At 39.4% G+C, this 20,114-nt stretch overlaps 1 protein-coding gene across 1 annotated transcript in view; it reads left to right on the top strand.

Annotated features, from left to right (window-relative positions):
* Nucleotides 1-20,114, top strand: part of Thsd4 (thrombospondin type 1 domain containing 4) — a 628,562-nt gene that overhangs the window by 56,015 nt on the left and 552,433 nt on the right. The gene's annotated exons all lie outside the window — the stretch shown is intronic.

Here is a 20,114-nt window from a genome sequence, read left to right as displayed (position 1 = left end):
AAGACACAGAGTCAAACCCACATAAAAACAGTTATCTCATACTAGACACAGGCACCAGAAATATACATGGAGAAAAGATAGCCTTTTTAATAAATGGTGCTGGAAATACATATGTAGTAGAATGGAATTTAACTCTTATCACTTACTCTGCACAAAAATCAACATCCGCCAAAAACCCAAGAGTTAGACAAGAAACCCTGTACCTACTAGAAGAAAACGTAGGCCAACACTCCAACGTGTCAGCTTAGGAATCTACTTCCTTAGCAAGACGCCTAAAGCCCAAGAAGTAAAATAAAAAATCAACAAATGGGATGGTATCAAACTAAAAACTTCTTAAAGGCAAAGGAAACAATCCCAAATGTGAAGAGAAAACTGTGGAATGGGATAATAACTTTGCCACCTGCTCCTTGGATAGAACATTAATTTCCGGGATGTACAAGGAACACAAAAGCTTAACACCAAACAAACAAATAACCCAATCAATAAATGGGCAAAGGAACTGAACAGACTCTTCTCAAAAGAAGAAATATGAATGGTCAACAAATATATGAAAGAATATTCAAAATCTTAAGCAATTAGAGAAATGCAAATTAAAACCGATATTCTGCCTCACTTCAGTCAGAATGACAATTATCACGAATACAAGTATCAGTAAATGTTGGCAAGGATGTGGGGGAAAGAGTACACGCATACATTGTTGGTGGGACTACAAATTAGTGCAACTACTCTGGAAAGCAGCATTGAAATTCCTCAAAAAAAACTTGGAATGGAACCACATTTGACCCAGCTATTCCACTCCTCAGTTTATACCCAAAAGATTTAAAATCAGCATACATAGTGATGCTGCCCCATCAAGTTTATAGCAACTCAATTCACAATAGCTAACCTATGGGACCAGTGTAGGTGCCCTTCAACAGATGAATGGATAAGGAAAATGTGGTATATATACACAATGGAATATTACTCAGACATAAGGAAGAGTGACTTTAAGTAAATGGATGGATGTGGAGACTCTCATGCTATGTGAAATAAGCCAATCCCCAAAACCCAAAGGTTAAGAGTTTTCTCTGATATGTGGAAGCTAACCTACAATAATGGGGGTAGGGAGTAGAATAGAAGTTCAGTGAATTAGACAAAAGTGAATGAAGGGAAGGGAAGAGTATAGGAAAAAGAAAATGGAATGAATCTGATATAACTTTTCTATGAAAATATATGAGTACACCACAGTGAATTCTACCATCATGTGCATCCACAAGACAGGGGCCCTAATAAGAATAAAACATAGTCCATGAATGTGTAACTTTATCAAAATGGACTCTACTGTCATTTATAACTAAAAAGAACAAATAAAAAATTCATCTTGGGAGGCTGAGACAGGAGGATAGTGAGTTCAAAGCCAGCCTCAGCAATTGCAAGGGGCTGAGTAACTCAGTGAGACTCTGTCTCTAAATAAAATACAAAAATGGGCTTGATATGTGACTCAGAGGTCAAGTGCCCTGGAGTTCGATCCCTGGTTCAAAAAAAAATCATATTCATTGTTTAATAAGTTTATTAATACTTAGTTAGGATTCTTATGTTTCTCCATACACGTGATATCACAGTGCAAGTGCGATAAACATGTATTTTTTTCTGTCTTTCAGAGTCCTTTGCATGATTTTGAAAGTTACATGAGTTTAATAAAATAATTAAGGAATATTTTCTATTTTCCATTTTTCTAGAGATATTAAATATTTGAATTATGTAGTTCATGTTTTTTGGTATGTAATTCACCTCTAAAACCTAAGAATGTTGTTTATGTGTATGGGGTAGGATAGGGTGGGGATGGTATTTTAGCTATAAATTTAATTTCTTTCATGTTTTAGGGTGTTACATTTTTTAAAAATGTAGTTCATGTTTTTTGGTATGTAATTCACCTCTAAAACCTAAGAATGTTGTTTATGTGTATGGGGTAGGATAGGGTGGGGATGGTATTTTAGCTATAAATTTAATTTCTTTCATGTTTTAGGGTGTTACATTTTTTAAAAAAAAATTTTCTCTTTTGTAGAAGTTTTAAAATTAGTTGAAATACATTGTTCACAGTAACCTTTGATTGTTTGTCTCTCTGTAGTTGAGTATCTTTTGATTTTGTTTCTGCTATTTTCTTAAAATTGTGTATAATTAAATTTATCAATATTTTTAAAAAGACACACAGAGTGAAACTCTCCAAAATGTAGCATAGAAAGAAAAAGAAATTAAAGATAGCATCAGTATGCTTTGGGATAACTTATGTGGACTAATATATGTGTAGTTGCACTATCATAAAGAAAGGAAGTGGATTGACAGAATATTTAAAGGCATAATATTAGAAAATCTCTCAAATTGAATGAAAATTATGAACTCAATAGTATCTATGAACTCCAGGAACTAGATATGTGAAAAATAGGGCACCAATAATAACCGAAATGCTCCAAATCAGTAATGAAGAAAAAAATTTAAAACCTCTAGAAGAAAAAAGACACACTAATTATATAGGAACAAAGTTAAGGATGACAGCAGATTCCTTTTCTTCTGTTATTTATGCCAGAGGAGCAACGTCTTTAATTACTAAAAGTATAAACAATGTCAACCTAGAATTCTATACCCAATGAAAATATCTTTCAAAAATCAAAGTAAAATAAAGATATTTTCAGACATTCAAATGCTGTATCACATTTACCCTACAGGAATTGCTAAAGGAAGTTCTTTAGACAGAAGGAAACTATCAGATGGACATATATGGATCCACACAAAAGAATGAATGACCAGAAAAGATAACTACATTGGCAAATACAGTCATGAATCACTGGGGATATGTTCTGAGAATTGTATTAGATGATTTCATCATGGTGCAAACATCATAGAATGTACTTACACACACTGAGGTGGCTATGAGGTCACTTGGTAATATAGTCTTATGGGACCACTATTGTGTATGCTGTCTGTTTTTGACTGAAACATTATTATGTGGCACATGACTGTATATAAGAATTTTTAAATTTTTATTTAAATATCTTTTAAAGATTGACCCTTTAAATGAAAATAATAATCATGTGTTGTAGGGTTTACAAACATATGCATAAGTAAAATGTATGACAACAGTAGTGTAAATGCCAGGAAAAGGTAAATGGAAATATAATATTGTAAGGTTCTTCCTACAATATATGTGAAATGGTATGATTTTACTTGAAGATATACTGTGATAATTTAAAGACATATCCTATATGCTCTAAAGCAACTACCAAAGTAACATCAGAACTTTTTCTCAAAAGACAGAAAAAGGAAATAATTTGGAGTCCTAAAAGTACTCAAACAAATGGAGAATCATAGCATATTTATGGGTCAAGAAACTTAATATTGTTAAGATAACAATTTTCTCCAAATCTACAGATTTAACATGATTCCAGGAAATTTTCAGTAGACTTTTTTTTTTTTTGGCTGAAATTGACAAATTGATTTTAAAAACCCTGTGAAAATGCAGAGGACCGAATCACATTCAAAAAACCCCCAATTTTGGAAGATTTATACTATATAATATTAATATTATTAGCTACATCAAACAGTATATCATATTATTGGCATAAAGATAAGCAAATACATAATGGGACAGAAATAGACCTGGCATATATGGACAACTGATATTTTTATTTTTGCAGTATTGAGCGTTCTACCACTGAGCTACATTCCCAGGGTTTTTTATTTTGAAATAGGATCTTGATATGTTTCTGGGGCTGGCTCAAACTTTCGATCCTACTGTCTCATCCTCCTGAGTAGCCAGGATTATAGGTGTGTACCTCTGTTCTGGTGCACAACTGGTTTTTACAAAGATGTAAAGGTATCTGTGGATAAAGGATAGTCTTCAACAGCAAACAATACTGGGAGAATTAGATATTCACATGCAAAAAAAGTGTATTTCAAATCATATTTTTGCATAATAACATATACAAAATTAAACTCAATATACTAGGAGTGGAAGGAAATTGCCTCAATAATAAAAGCTATGTATGAAGAACCCACAGCAAACATCTAATGATGAAAGACTGAAAGATTTCATGTTAAGAGCCAGAACAAACCAAAGATGCCCATTTTTTTGCCTCTTCTATTCAACACAGTACTGAAAATTCTAGGAAGAGCCCTTAAGCAAGAAAAAGGAAGAAAAAGCATCCAAATTGCGAAAGAATAGGAAAATAATTTCTGGTCACAGATGATAATGTTTTTAAGTTTAGAAAACCTTAAAGAATTCACAAAAAGCTTATTAGACCTAATGTTATGGTTTGGATGTGAGACATCCCCCCAAAAGCTCATGTGTGAAAACAATGCAAGAACATTCAGAGGTGAAATGATTGGGTTATGAGACCCTTAACCCTATCAGTGAATTAATCCCTCTATCGGGATTAAGTGAGTGGTAACTGAAGGTGGGTAGGGTGTGACTGGAAGAGGTGGGTGGTTGGCAGAGTGCCTTTGGGGTATGTATTTGGTGATCTGAGCTTAATATCTTTCCCTTCTTCCTAATCATCCTGTGAGCCTCTTTTCTCTACCACACTCTTCTGCTTGGATGTCCTGCCTCACCTTGAGTCCCGAGGAATGGAGTTGGCTGTCTATGGACTGAGACCTCTGAAATTTAACCATCCCTAAATAAACTTTTCCTCCTGTAAAATTGTTCTTGTCAGGTCTTTTAGTCACAGCGGTGAAAAAGCTGACCGAAACACCTAGTAAATTAATTTGGCAAGGTAACAGGATATAAAGTCAACACACAAAACTCAGTTGCATTTTAATGCACTAAAAATGATCCAGAAAGGAAATTAGGAAAACAATTCCATTATAATAGCATCAAAAAGAGTAAAATAACTGGAAATTTATTTAACCAACGAGGTGAAAGACTTTTACAATGGAAACTATAAAATATTGCTGAAAGAAATAAAGGAAGACATAAATAATTGTAAAGATTTCCCATGTTTAGGGGACTTTATATTGTTAGGTCAGTACTGCCCAAAGCAATCTATGGATTCGATGCAAAACTTCAAAATGTTTCATAGAAGTGGGGAAAAAATCATCCTAAAATTCAAATTGAATCATCAGGGATCCTGAATAGTCAAAATAATCTTGAAAATATAACAAATCAGTAGAATTCATATTTTGTGATTTCAAAACTTATTATAAAGCTATAGTCATCAAAATAGTGTGGTAAAAGGACAGACACATCAACCAACAGAATGGAGACCCTACAAATAAACTCAAGCATACATGGTGAAATGATTTTTTACAAGGGTGCCAAGATCATCCAATGGACAGTCTTCAGAAAGTGGTTCTGGGAAAACTAGATATTCACATGCAAAAGAATGAAACTTGACCTTTACCTGATACCACATACAAAAATTAACTCAAAATGGATTAAATACCTAAATATAATGCCTAACACTATAAAGCTTCTAGAAGAAAACATAAGACAAAAATCTTCAAGACATTGAGTTTGGCAGTGATTTCTTGGATATGAAACCAAAGGTAAATAAAACAAAAGAAAAATTGACAAATTGGACTTCGTTAAAATTAAAATTTTGTGTTAAAAAACGTGTGATGAAGCATAAAAACAACACAGAATGGGAGAGAACATTTGCAAATCATATATCTGATAAGGGAGTGATATCCAGAATATATAAAGAACTCTTAAAGCTCAACAACAGGAAATCAAACAGCCTGATTCATAAATGGGCAAAGGACTTGATTAGGCATTCCTCTAAAAACAGAACACACAAATGGCCCCGAGGTCTCTGAGGAGATGCTCTTTGTTTGTGGGATGGTGTAAGGGAAGAAGGGAGGATTAACAAGGGGCAAAATTAACTTTCAGTGTCATGGATAGGCACATGACCTTGATTGTGGTGAGGGCTTCATGACTGAATACATATGAGGAAGCTTATCAAATTGTACACTTTAAATATGTACAGTTTACTTTATGTCATTTATACTTCAATGAAACTTAAAAAATAAGCTTCTCACATGAAGAGCAACTGAAAGAATTTCAGTGGTTATGTTGACCTTAAGCCAGCCACAAAAGTACCTATAGTATGAAATCATTCCTATGTAGTTCAAGAATAGGCAGATAATTTGCAGCAAAAATAACATCAGAACAGTGGATACCAATGGTGGAGGTGGCTATTGACTGGCAAGAGGCATGAGGGAACGTTCCAGGGTGTTGGAAGTATTATTCTAAATCTTGACGTAGGAGGTTACTTGCTTCTTAAAAGGGCAAGAATTCATAGATTTAAAATGAGCATATTTATGCACTTTTAAAACCTTAGGTATGCTATAAATCAGTATTTAAAAAGGGAGGAGAAAGGGGAGGAAGAAGACAATGCAATGAATTTAATGTCAGTACTGAAATGGCAGTTAGTGTCCCTGGAGCAGTGTGGGGCTGACTGTCCTTTGGGAGTGAACAGGAAAGAAAGATAGATGCTCTTCAAAGAGCAGCAGGAGGGGTGCTTTGGAGTGTCCGGCCCCAGAGCTGTACAGGATCTGAAGCTGATTCCGAAGCAGCTCTGTGCCTCCTCCAGCTGGTATTTCTCAGGCCTTTTGTTTCTAATGGCAGAAATACAACTGACTACTTCTGAAAAATTGGGAGTATTTCTATTTATGAGAAATGAAGAAGCTAAGGTAAAGGAAGAATTCCAATGTTCATTAATTCATGCTGTAAAACCTCAGATTCAAATCCAATGGCAGAAAAATCAGATATGCTGTTACTATAATCGGAGCAGTAAGCTTAGAACTTGGACGTGAAACCAAAGGTTTTTGGGAAGTCCTTTATAATGTTGTAGAAAGAGGTGTTGAAGTCTCTTGATTTAGCACTAATGGGGTAGACCTGGCATTTTAGCCTGTTTCTTGTTGAAGGCCAGGATTCCCTTTGATATATATATTTTCTGAGTATTTTATTACTCATGAGAGGTGGCATAAAGGGGAACACAGAACAACCAGCTCTGCCAATGCTTACCGACTCTTTGACTGCGACAGGGTTTGCCTGCCTGATATGTTGGATCCTGTACCCCTTCCAACTGTGGCTGACTTCATATGATTTGGTTTTCTATTCTTCTAGCCTTGGGGAATTTCCAAGGTCTCTCCTCCTGTGGAGGAATCTTGGTTCCAACCATCCTGGTGATAAGCTGGTGCAGAAAGACTGGAAGGAAACTTTAGCGGTATCCCTTCCCATCATAGTGGCTTTGCCGGAGATGCTTGTTGGTAACTCTTCTCTACTTCAATCCCTGCATCTCTGGATTGTGAAAAGAGTTGTTCTCTAATGGGAAGCTCCAAATCAAGAAATGAAACATGGTACTCTCAGCTATTCAGGAGTCAGAGGCAGGAGGATCACTTGAATCCAATAATCTGAGGCCTGCTTGGGCAATATAGCAAGACCCCAGCTCCAAAGAGAAAAACAAAAAAGGAGCAGAGGAGGAGGATGGACAAAAATATACCAAGAAAATACTAATCACAAGAAAAGTGGAGTTGGAATGGGTATAAGAGCTGTATTAATATCAGACAAAATTAACTTTAAGTTAAGGAGTATGAACAGAAATAGAGATATTTAAAAAAAATTTTAGAGAGAAACATGAGAGACCTAGAATAATTTGTGTCACAGATTCTGTTTGCAGAAGATGCTAAGGGTCCATCACAGGGAGCAGACCTTTGGGATAAAGTAAGCTGGAGAAACTGGAGTACCATCCCACATTTTTTTCTGGCAAAAATTGTACACATTGAGTTTTGAGTGTTCTTTCCCTATGATAACCTCTGCCTTATTTTATTGATTGATTGATGGATGGATGGATGTGTTCATTATCTTTATTGCAATGATGATTTTATGAATAGACACATCAAAACTCATAAAATTGTGTAATTTAAATATATAGAATGTATCATATCATAGATATGCCTTAATAAAACTCTAGAAAATTTAAATAAAAGAAAACAAGGGGCTGGGGCTGGGGCTCAATGGTAGAGCACTTGCCTAGCACGTGTGAGGCACTGGGTTTGATCCTCAGCACCACATAAAAATAAACAAATAAAATAAAGGCATGCTGTCCATCTACAACTACATTTTTTTTAATAAAAAGGGTCTATGGCAAAGCAAAAAAAAAAAACCCTTTTATTAACATGTGGTCTAGGAATTTCATTTCTGGGTATACATTCAAAAGAACTGAAAGCAGAAATTGATATTTGTATACTATTGTTAATGGCAGCATTATTAATAACAGCCAAAAAGTGGAAAAAACTCATATGTGGTATATAATATATTCAAATATATAAGCAGTCACATATCACTTAATGATGGGAATACATTCTGAGAAATGTATCATTAGGTGACTTTGTCATTGTGCAAACATGACAGAGTGCACATTCACAAACCTAGATGGAATTCAGTTCAATAGCAAAAACTGGAAACCAAATGATTCAATTTAAAAATAGGCAATAGACCTAATAGATATATTTTTTTTCAAAAGAACACATACCAGTAGCTAACAAATATAGTTTAAAAACTGCTCAATATCACTAATCATCAGGGAAACACAAATCAAGATTACAATGTAATATTACTTCACTCTTATTAGAATGGGTATTATTGATAAGTCAGAGGTAACAAATGTTGGCAAAAGGTAGATAAGAGAACTCTTACACATCATTGGTGGGTATATAAATTGGAACAGCCATTTTAGAAAACAGTGTGGAGGGTCCTTAAAATAAATAAAAATAGATCTAGCATATAATCCAGCAATCCTACTACTGGGTATATAGCCAAAGGGAATAAAACAATATGTTGAAGAGACCCTGGTACTCCCATGTTTACTGTGGTACTATTCACAATAGCCAAGAAATCAAATCAACCTATATATCCACCAACTGATAGACAGATAAAGAAAATATGGTGTATACACACAGTAGAATACTATTTTAGCCATATATAAGGATGAAATCTTGTCTTTTAAAACAGCATGGAAGGAACTAGATGAAGTTCATCATATTAAATGAAATAAGCCAGGCACAGAAAGACAAATACCACATGGTCACACTTATATGTGGAATCTAAACAAGTTATTCTCTAGAAGTTGAGAGTAGAATAATGGTTACCAGAGTCTAGGGACAGGCAGGAAAGGAGGGGGATTTGGAAAGTTGGTCAGTGCGTACTATGTTACAGTTCAATAGGAGAAATAAGTTCTGGTATCCTGTTGCATAATGATGATGTTCTGTATGTTTCAAAAAAAGCTAAAAAAAAGGATATTGAATGTTATCACCACATACAAAAAATGATAAATGTTCAAGGAGATAGATTTGCTTACCCTGATTTGAACATTACACGATACATGCATTGAAATATCATATCATACTCTATAAATACATACAACACTTATGTGTCAATTAAAAACAGTACTGTGAGGAGGTTCTTTGAGGTGATGTATATATCATGCTCTTCATCAAGTTTTCGCTTTAAGAAAAGGGATATGGGTGGGGGTAGGAAGGATAGTGGAATGAATCAGACAACATTACCCTATGTGCATATGTAACTATACGACCAGTGTAATTCTGCATCATGTACAAACAGAAGAATGAGAAATTATACTCCCATTATATATGATGTATCAAAGTGCATTATACTGTTACGTATAACTAATTAGAACAAATTAAAAAATTAAAAAGTGGAAGAAATAATGTTAAAGCTTTAACATCAATTGATGATATTTGCCTAAATCAATCATTATGTGATAACTGAAAAATTATTATTGCTAAGTTTATTTTCTTCTTCTCAAGTTCTGTTGAACTTTGAAGGCAGGCTGGCTCAATAGGTCTGTGTGGTGCCATTGGTCTCTCTCTCTCTGCCTCCCGAAGTCCTGTTTATCATCTCTGGAAGGCTTAACTTGAAGTTGTAGCAGGACAGTAAATTCCCAAGAAGACTGTGAGAGAGAGGTTTATGGCCCAGGTTGCTGATATCAGATACACTGAATTTATCTCTGTGTCCATCCTATTGTAGTTCCAGAGTTTCTGGCGAAGTTGATTCCATTTTATGTGCCTTCTATATGTGAGAAATCCTGTCTCTGGTCTTCCAAAGACTCCACAAGTTCTCATTTTCTCTGGGGACAGAATCTGGATCTTTGATTTTGAAACCAAATTTGAACTTCTGACTCAGGAACCTCAATTTATTCAGCAAGTTGTTCTCTAGAATCCACCTTCCAGTGAAGGTTGTTCATGAAAACCTTGAAGAGGGCATATAACCCAGAATTGCTGCAACTACTATGACACTGTCGGACATCTTCCCTCGACTCTGTCCTTGAATGGTGATTTTGTCCATGGCCTTAACTTGACCTAAAGCTTTCATAACTTCTGGTCTTTTCTGGAAGAAAAGCTCTTTGATTCTGAAACCAAATCTGGATTCTTGACTTTTCAATGTTAATTTCCAATGAGAGTTTTTATTTGGTAGCACAACCTGGGTAAGGTCTTTGGGTGAAGGTGTGGATGAGGATTTTTAGTTGCCCTTCTCTGAATTTGGTGTGACTGTACTCACAAGTTGTTGGCACAGACCTGCTGGAAGAGTTGTCGTGGACCATGCTGGAAGAGGGCTCTGATGTCCAAGAATCCATCAAGGAGGCACTGCCCTGATTTCTTAGGGAAGTCTTTTATGTTATTAATTTCCACTAAGTTCAGAAAGGCAAAAAGCAGCAAAATAAATAATTACAACAGCAACAACAAAAAACCCAACCAACAGCAAAACCAAACCAAAAAAAAAAAAAAAATGACCTTTTTTTTTTTTTAATACGGGAATATTTCTTTTTTTTTTTTTTTCACCTAGGTATTTTGCCTGCTTCATAGAATTACTCCCAACCCATGAGTACAAATTCCTTCCTTTGGAAGTTTGTAGTTCCATTTATAACAGTATTTAAAAATAAATACATTATAAATGTGTTATTATTGTCTGAACAAACTGTAATGCCCATATCTCAAATGTGATCTTACTACAAACAAGCCAAGTTATACAGAGCAGATATTTTTGTGTGTTTTGATCCTAACAAAGTGACTTTGGGACTATAAATGGTTCTAAGAAAAAAAATGAATATTTTATGTGCTTTAATTTTTTTTCCTCAAAATTTCCATTCCCTCCCACACTTATACACACAGAATCCAAACCATAAAAAGGTGTTTTTAAAATAACTTCTAAATTCCCCACTATGTTATGTTTCCAGGCCAGATTACAGTTAAAACAAAGTTTTGACAGACAGAATAACTTATCACTTAAGCCGCAAATCATAGACTTTGGGGGGGAAAATATGAATCACAGTACAGTCTTCAGGTCACTGTCCTTGAGCGTATGTTAGTGGTCCCAGCTCTGGATGTGTTTCTGATTCTTGGGGAAGGGGGAATTTGGCAAGTACAGTCTTCACATACTGGCTGTCTTCCTTTCCTACTAGGGGTTCTTATTCCTTGGTCCATTTGAAGATATAGAGAAGTTAGTGTCTTTTTTCTAATTTTATAGTCTTAGTCTGATTGTTAATATATGTAATGCATGTTTTTACTTAAGACCAGGTCCATTTATCCCATTTACCCTTCCCTATTGACTCGTCAATTTATCAAGTAAATGCCTGTCATGTGATCTTGGACTCTGAAGCCAGACTGCCTAGTTGATATCCCAATTTTGCTTCATAATTCTGGACCTTGTGCAAGGTCCTGTGTCAACATAAGGGCTTTAGAATATAATCTGGCCCACAGAAAATATTATGTAAGTATCGCTGCTACTTTGACAAATGTCAGCTCCATTCTGCAAGCTGAGTACTCAAGTATATTTCTCACATTTCTTCCCTTCTAATGTCACAGGCACCATATCTACCCAAGCCTGATTTATCTGCACCAGAGTTTCTCATCTCCGGCCCTGTTCAGATTTGGGGCCAGATAATTCTTTCTTGCTGATCTGTACTATGGGCTGTTAGAAGTTTCATAGCATTATGGTCTCTACCCATTAGATGCTGGTAAGGTGCTGCTCCAGTGGTGGCAACCAAAAGTGTCTCCAGGCATTACCAAATGTGTCCTGAGTTGAAGAATCGCATGGAGCTGGTGACCACCTAATTAAGCTGGTAGATGCTTCTGCAGAGGCAGCCCATGGCCTCTGCTTTCTGCAGGGGCTGCTGACTACATGGTTTCATCTTTCCCTTGGCTTGTTTTTGAAGAATCATGTTGCACGCTCTTCTTAGACCACACGAGTGGAAATGCAGGGTCATTTCTGCTTTATGCTGAGATCTCCTTATCAAGAGGAGCTCCTCTTTAAAGTGTTCTCCTCCTCCTTAACCTGGGGGCTTTTCTAGAAAGAAGAGGAAGCCACAGACTTCTTAGGGTTTGGGCCATCCTTGAAGACAGCCTCCTGTCCGTTACAGCTTAGGGAATCACTGCTTATCAATGTGGAAAAGCAACAGGGGTCCATGACCATACACAGGACCTCGTGCTGTGTGAGGTGGGACAGCCATAGTCCTTGGTCCAGGCCTCCTGCTCTCCTGCTAGAGTGAGTGCTGCCGGTGAGCTTATCACAGGAAAGTGCTTGCTGTGTGCCAGGCCTTGTGCTAAGCTCTTCTTAAGCACGGGTCTGTTAACTTCTTCTGATCCCCCTCTAAGGCAGATATTTTTATGCCCAAATAATCAATAAGGAAACCTCAGCTTGGAGATGTGAAATTCACTGGTACCAAGTGACAGAAGCCTGAATTCAAAATGCTTAAGCCCAGAGATGCCTGTCCTGTTATCTCAGATAGCACCATAACCACCGTTTTTTTTGGTCTCTGGAGAGTGGCAACTCATTCCTTGGAACGCCTCATTGTGCTCTAGTTAGACTTGGGCTCCCACATTCCATCCTGGTTATATACATCCAGCATTAGCCTCTTGCTGACCTGCAAAGTGTTGGAAGTGGTCTTGTTCTGTTTTGTTTTCATGGAAATGATGTCACAGCTGAGACCCATCTGTCCCCCGCCCCCATTTCTTGGCTCTCCCCACGCTGAACACTGCATCCTTTCCTTTCCTGGTTTAGCTAGACTTTGAGTTTCTGCTAATTGTCATGGTTCATGTGAGGTATAAAGCAACCTTTTAAACTGGATGGAAACTTTCAAGTTAGGCCTTTAGGCCCTGGAATTTAACCTTGCTGGGTTCCTAATGTCCATATTTCCTTAAGACCAACTTCTTTAAAACTATTAAGTCTATAACAAGTGATCACTTTTAACATACATTCATTCTGTCTCAACACAGGACTCCCTATAAGCCAAATATAAAGAATTAGGGTGGAAAGGATATCGTGGCACATGCCAGTAATCCCAGCTACTGGAGAGTCCAAGGCAGGAGTGTTATAAGTTCAAGGTCAATCTCAGCAATTTAGTGAGACGCTGTCTCAAAATAAAATAAATAAAAGAGCTGAGGATGTAGCTCACTGGTAGAGTGCTTGCCTAGCGTTTGCCAGGCCCTGGCTTCAATCCTCAGTACAGCAAAAAATAAAACAAAGCAATTTTTAAAAATTATAAATAAAAAGATCCTTTACTAAAATTTTATTGTATTGAATATTATTCTAAATGTGCTGGCTCTCAGAAGGTGTGGTGACTTTTTACCTCCGTTACATTGTTATTTATGCTAACAGGTTATAATTTGGACCCTACATCCCTGTATTATCTGCTTTCTGTTTGGCCTACCTTGGTTTCCTTTTGCTGGGACCACCTGGGGCTGCTTTAATTTCCACTTTGTGTTACAACTGTCTTTGACAGCACTGCCTTTATAGTTAAGAAAAATAAAATAAAATAAAAGTGGTATCTGGGGAAAGCACTCAGAAACATAAAATGCCAAAGTACAAATAAATTATGTAGTATTTGAGAATATTTCTAAGTAGCACTGAGAACATCTCATTCTCTTCATTCTCTTCCTGCTCTTTTATTCTCTTCCTGTACCTTTCACATGGAAGATGCGTCACAGAGATACCTGGGCCTGCAGGACAGGGCCTTATAGTTTGTTTTGGATTTGTTCATTGGTTCAAACAGTGCAAGAGGGTTATTGAGTATGTGCTGTGTGCCAGGCAGTACACAAGGCACTGGGGATGTGACAGCTCAGAGCCTAAAGAGGGAGAGAGGAAAAAAACAGTGCAGACAGGAGGTGCCGTGGTCCAGACCTGGCCAGAGAGTTTGGGATCACAGGGGAGAATGAGGATGATAATTGTGACAACCCACATTTATTGATCCCTTTCTGCATGTTGGACCCTGTGTTTGCTACATAGTATCTAATTTTTTTCTTTTTCTTTTTCTTTTTTTTTTTTTGGTTATAGAGGGACACAATATCTTTATTTTGTTAATTTATTTTTATGTGGTGCTGAGGATCGAACTCAGTGCCTCACATGTGCAAGGCAAACGCTTTGCCACTGAGCCCCAGCCCCAGCCCCCATAGTATCTAATTTTTATCCCTCACAACAACTTTGTGTGGTAGAAGCTACTGTTCCTCCCCTTTTAATAGGTGAAGAAATTGAGGCTCAAAGAGAAGATTTCTAAGCTGATTCTTAAAAGCTTAGTAGGAATTATCTGAGGCCAATTAAAAAAACTGAATAGAAAATGCAATGGAAAAAAAAAATATCTAGGGGTAAGAAGGAAGAAGGCAATTCTGGGACCAGGGAATAGCAAATAGTAAAACAGAGCGAATGGATGAGATGGCCTTGTGTGCCGGGGGGCAGTGTCACCTGGGGTAGCTGAACCTCATTTACAGGATCTGGCTCTGCCTGTGGTTAAGGGATTGCAATCATGTGACCCACTTTCATGAAAGAGCCACCTGTGCTTCCTTCCACTGCATTCCAGTTCGCCCCACTCAGGTGGCAGGGCCACTTAATTATGTAATGCTGCCATGTGACTGGGGAAGTGGATGTTCGAGTACCTTCTGGCTTTGGCTCCAAAGGGGAAATAACAGCTGGGCCTCTCTGGGAAAGTGAGGGCGGCAGGATCTTCAGGGTGTTGAGTTTTCAGTCTTCCAGACTGGACTTCCAGGAGGCTTGGGGCAAGTGACTTAGCCTCTGTGACATTTGCTTTGTCCTTTATAGACCCTGAAAGGAACAACTATGTCTGGTTCAAGCTTGTATCCCCAGAACCTACAGGAGAGCCTAGTCCCCTATCATCTGTAAAATGGGGATAACAGTTACTAAGGCATTTCTGGTACCACTTTATATTTCAAATGACAGCCTCTAACTGCTTAGTGAAAGCTAAGGAATAGATAAATAGTCCCACTTCTCAAGTTTCCTTCATTAACTAGCCGTTGCTGATCTAAGCTCTTCTATTTGGACTTGGCAGGTGGTAGTTGCACTAGGAAAACAATCCTGGCTTCTGTTCTATGCAATTTTTTCTGTACTCAGTGGCTGGGTACAATAAGAGCAAACCAGAGGTAGAATCTTGTCTCACTCATGGGCCTTGGATGGTGGGAAGCAGCCTTCGCAGCCTAGGTGGAGTATGCTGCAGGAGAGAAAAGCCTGGGGCCCCCTGTTGTGCCCCTTGTCTGATGACTTTGCCTTTGCAAGGGCTGATCCTGACATCAAATGGGGGGAGGGTAAGACTGCATTGAAATATCTGCTGATGGGCCAGGGCCTCCCTCCCTCCACACCCTTTCTCTTCCACTAAAGTACTTTCTGGAAAACAGAGCAAAAACAATAGGAAACCCCAAGGGCTGATGAGAGTTGCATTTTCCATGCAGCCCCGATTACCCTTGTGCCTTTGTCCCTGGGGACTTCATGAAGGGTATGGCTGTCAGGTGTCACTCCTCCTGTAGCAGGGTGATCTGGACTGATTGACTTGTCTATTGTCCTTCCCCTGGAGCTAAAACAAAACAGGAAAAGCTGTTTGGTGGGGATGGAGGGGAACTTGGTGGCCAAATGCTGTTGCTTTCCAGGCATTGGACACAGGCTCATTCTCTCTGAGAAACTTATATCCAAAGGCAGTGACTTTGAAAGGACCATGGCTGTGGAATTAGAGACAGATGCTTAGCTGGCCATGAGTAGATATTAAATTGTATTAAACTATGCAAACCGCATTTCTCATGCAAGACTTGTTTCAACCTTACATCAGCCCTTGAGATACATTTGCATTTCTATAGAGAAAGAAATAAAAGCAGCATGTCTCTTACTCATTTCTATTCATAACTGAGCTGTTATTATTCTAGCTCTCCTCTTCCCTGCACAGCATCACCAGATTAGTCGTCTAAACCTCCATCCAGAGTTAGTGGAGTTCCCTGCGTTTCATTTGGTCAACTCTTGTTCAGAAGGCCCAGGTGCCGAGAGAGATATAAGGATACATAGGATGGGACTCAATAAGGTAACCAGACATCCAGCTTTGTCTGGGGCAGTTCTTGTTTATGCTTGTTATCCTGATATAATGATTAATTACACCCCCTTTCCCTCTCAGAAGTGATTCCGCTTAATGGTGAATTACAGGGTTACCCTGCTCATGCCTGGCAAGTGCTTAAAAGCTAGAAGGGGTGGAAAATATGTCACAAGTAATTTCAAAACAAGGTAGAGATGCAAGATAGAGGGACATAGATCTTTGGAGGAGGAAGGGAGCCACCCAGGGCTGAGATTGACAGGGGAGGCCTGCGTAAGCCCAGGGCTTAGCCTTGGCTTCAAAGAAGGAGAAGGACACAGAAGAGATGGTGGCTAGACCAAGGTGTGGGAACAGCGTGGGGAAAGGAGAATGTTCAGGATCTTCAGGGGCTACACAGATGGAGGTTCCCCTGAGAAGAGTAGAGAGCCCTGGAGAGGAGGGAAGAAAACCATGGGAGTGCTGGCATGTAACATCCAAGGTGAACAGGAAGATTCAATCCCACTCTGGGACCTGTTGCCCAACCCCCAGTGGCAGATAGAGGATTTGCCCTGCCAAGCTGCCTCTGCACTGTGCCCCACCTACATGCCATTCTGCCTGACCCTTGCCCATGTCCCACTCCATTAACTAAGCCCATTAAAGAGGTTCACACATGAAGGTGAGGCAAATGGTTGTGCTACTGTCTTGTTTTCTGCTAAGCAAAAGCCTCTAGCCAAGAGTCATGAGCTTGCCTCTTTAATATCAGTTGAAATAATTACTTTAGCAAGACTTTGATAGGAAAAAAAAAAACAAAGGAGATATTTCTAAAAGCTCACAGTGCAGTGAGGACATGCATAGTGGCCATCAGAGAATGGCTGGCTTGGGGTGTTACCTGTGCTTCATGTGGGTAAGCATCTTTTGTGTCATCCTGACGAATGGCGGTAATGAAAGCAGGGCCCTATGCCTACAGTGAAGCTATTTATTTTTTCTTGTGCCTGCTTCTTCCTTCTTTCTTCACACTAAAATCATTGAGTATCCAGTACCTGGCCATGCCCCAAGTGAAATGCTCTCATCTCATATCATTGCAGCAATTCTGTCCCTTGAGATCAGAGCACCCCTATTTTACAGAAAAAGAAAATGAGCTTTGGAGAGGGTAGGGAGAAGCTGGAGGTGACCAGCTCTATGTGCTGTTGAGCAGGTTCCTGGGTGATTATCATCAGGCAGGTCTCCATGGATATTCAGACTTGGTTATTTCTAGGAATGCTGTTCAGGAAACAGACTATTAAAGAGCAGAGCTAGGTTCATGGCACTTCCAAAGATTGTTTTAGTGGGTCCTGATGGATCTTAATGATTTGCAAGGATTTTAAGGCCCCTAGAGTAAACTAGCAGATGGCAGCCTCTCCTGGAGATGTCCCTCCCCACCCCTACAGCATGGACCTCTGAGTTTGCATCTCATGTGGTCTTATGATGCTGCTGGCCAGGGGAGTACACTCAGAACCTCTGTCCTAGGAGTTGGTGATGCTCATCCAAACCAGGTGCTGAATGGTGGATTTCTGCACTCCAAATGCTCAGCTGGTTGGATTCTATTTGGTAGAGGCTATGATAGGACTAAAGAAGTTACACTTAATTGGGCCACATCCCAGCTATTCCCTCACTCTGTGCCAACTAGGGACAGACATCATTCATTAATTGATCACTGAGCTTCTCTTTAACTGAATCCTCACTGAGGGTCCCTGACATCTCCCTGCAGCTCATCAATACCAACCAAATAGTGTTGGCTCACAAGCTACACCTATTTAGACAGGCTAACTGGCACTTCCCAAAATCAATCATTTTACAAGTCTGTGGAACTTGTGCCTTAAGTGTTCACTAGAGGAAACCCCTTGGGAAGTGGTTCTTAACCTTGACTGTATGCTAGAATCATCTCAGAAGTTACAAAAAGTAAATAAATAAAATAAAATCCACTATTGATGCTGAGTCCTTCCTGGACCAGATGGATGTGTGTATATGGAGGTGGGCCCTTGGTATTTGCAGCTTTAAGCACATGGCTGGTAACTTAAGTTTACAGGCAGGGCTGGGGACCTTGGGTCAGAGGCCTTGTGCTATGCAGGTAGAAGCTGTGCAAACTCTAGAGCTAAGTGCTATGCCGACTCCTGATTTCTCCCTGAAGATTTGCCTTGCCTAGCACCCCCCTTCTCTTCTCACACACCTCCTTTCTTTTTCTGCCAACCAAAGGCCTGTGGACACCCACTGTTTTCTCAGAGGAGTCCTGATAGAAGGCTGAAATGGGTGACATCTCCTATCCCAGAACTTGAAGAAGGAAGCCGTGTTCTTGGAGCAGAGTCAAAGGAAGCAAATAAGAGCAGATAGTGTTTCTCCTTGCTCCCTCTACTGCCTGGCAGTTTTGTGAGTTTCAGGGTGCATGGCATCCCATGGGAAAGCACTTTGGCACAGAGACTCCCCAAAGCTCAACTCCAGAGTTGGTGCCAACCCAGTCTGTCCTCCAAGGCTGCCCCATCTGGCCTTATTAAAATCACTTTTTGGAAGTCACTGGGATCCTCCTCGGCAGCACTTACTCTCTCTGTTGCCTATAGCCATCTGATTCTGAGGACCATCTTCTTGGCTCCTGGGATCCTAATGTTTCTACCTCCTCTCTATTCCTTCTCTGTTTCCTTTACTAACTAATTTACCTTCTCCCTCCCTGGAATGGGAGCCTTTCCCAAATACCTTCTGTATTCCTCAGCAGCTCTCTGCACACCATCTTTCCCTTGGAGTCCCTTCCCTGGATCTGTACGCTGCCTGACTTGGGCTCTGAGTCCGTCTCCCAACAGCGCCTGTATAGAACTCCCTCCTGCCTCCACCGAATTGGCCCTCTCAGCTTCTCTGTTTTTATTCCAGTACTAACATCTCTTCTAATCTCCCAGGAATGGGACCTAGGCTGGGTTAAGTCCTGTTATCCAGCTGATGACCTTGTCTGCCTGTGGTCTCTCCCACTGGCCACCCCAACCTTGGCCTCTGCTGCATTAGTGCTGGGTCACTATGGAAACCTTCCAACGAGTCACCCAGCTCCCAGCCTCATCTCCTTCCATCACTGAGTTTCTCTCAAGAGATGTCATATGTTCTTACTTCTTTGCCTGACTTCAGAATCTATTGAGTGTTTGGTATATGCAAGGCACAGTAGTAAGCACCACATGTTTACTTTCCCATTAAAACCTCACAGTATCCTTAGGAATCAATGGATACTATTACCATCGTCCCTACTTTACCTTGGGGGAGAAGGATTGGAGATGATTAGGAACCTTGACTGGTGAGTGGTGGGCCAGAAATAGCAGTGCACTCTGGACTTCTGGGCCCTCACTTTTAAGTGCTAGACTCAGATGTCACTTTCTTACACCAGAGTGTTTGCCCAGTATGTATAAAGACTGTCCCTTCAAATGGCACATGGCCTTTCTTGCATCTGCCCTAGGTCTCCTTTGCAATGTCCTTTATCCTTCTATGTAAGAGCTCCAGATGAACCAATTCACTCCTGGGTTTGTTGCTGGGTCATTCTTTTCCTCCTCTAAATTTTTGCCCAAATCCTTGGCGACATCCAGGACCCTAGGGGCGACACCACTCCTCATGCTTAGGCATCTTGTATTTTCTAAACTGAATTCCAAAAGACTTTTTTGGTGTTACAACTTGTGTTTTAAGTTCCTTTGTTGAATTTTAATGTGAACCTGTTGTCGATGGTTTTTTCAGGTGTGTCAGTGTTTTTCTGACAACTAGGCCATAAGCCCTGGAGGCTGGGAA

The sequence above is a fragment of the Marmota monax genome, unplaced genomic scaffold (genome assembly GCF_021218885.2).
Source record: "Marmota monax isolate L192 unplaced genomic scaffold, Marmota_monax_Labrador192_F-V1.1 WCK01_AAM20220418_F8-fsc00078, whole genome shotgun sequence".
Lineage (NCBI taxonomy): Eukaryota > Metazoa > Chordata > Mammalia > Rodentia > Sciuridae > Marmota > Marmota monax.
This window is presented reverse-complemented; position numbering and strand designations above follow the sequence as displayed.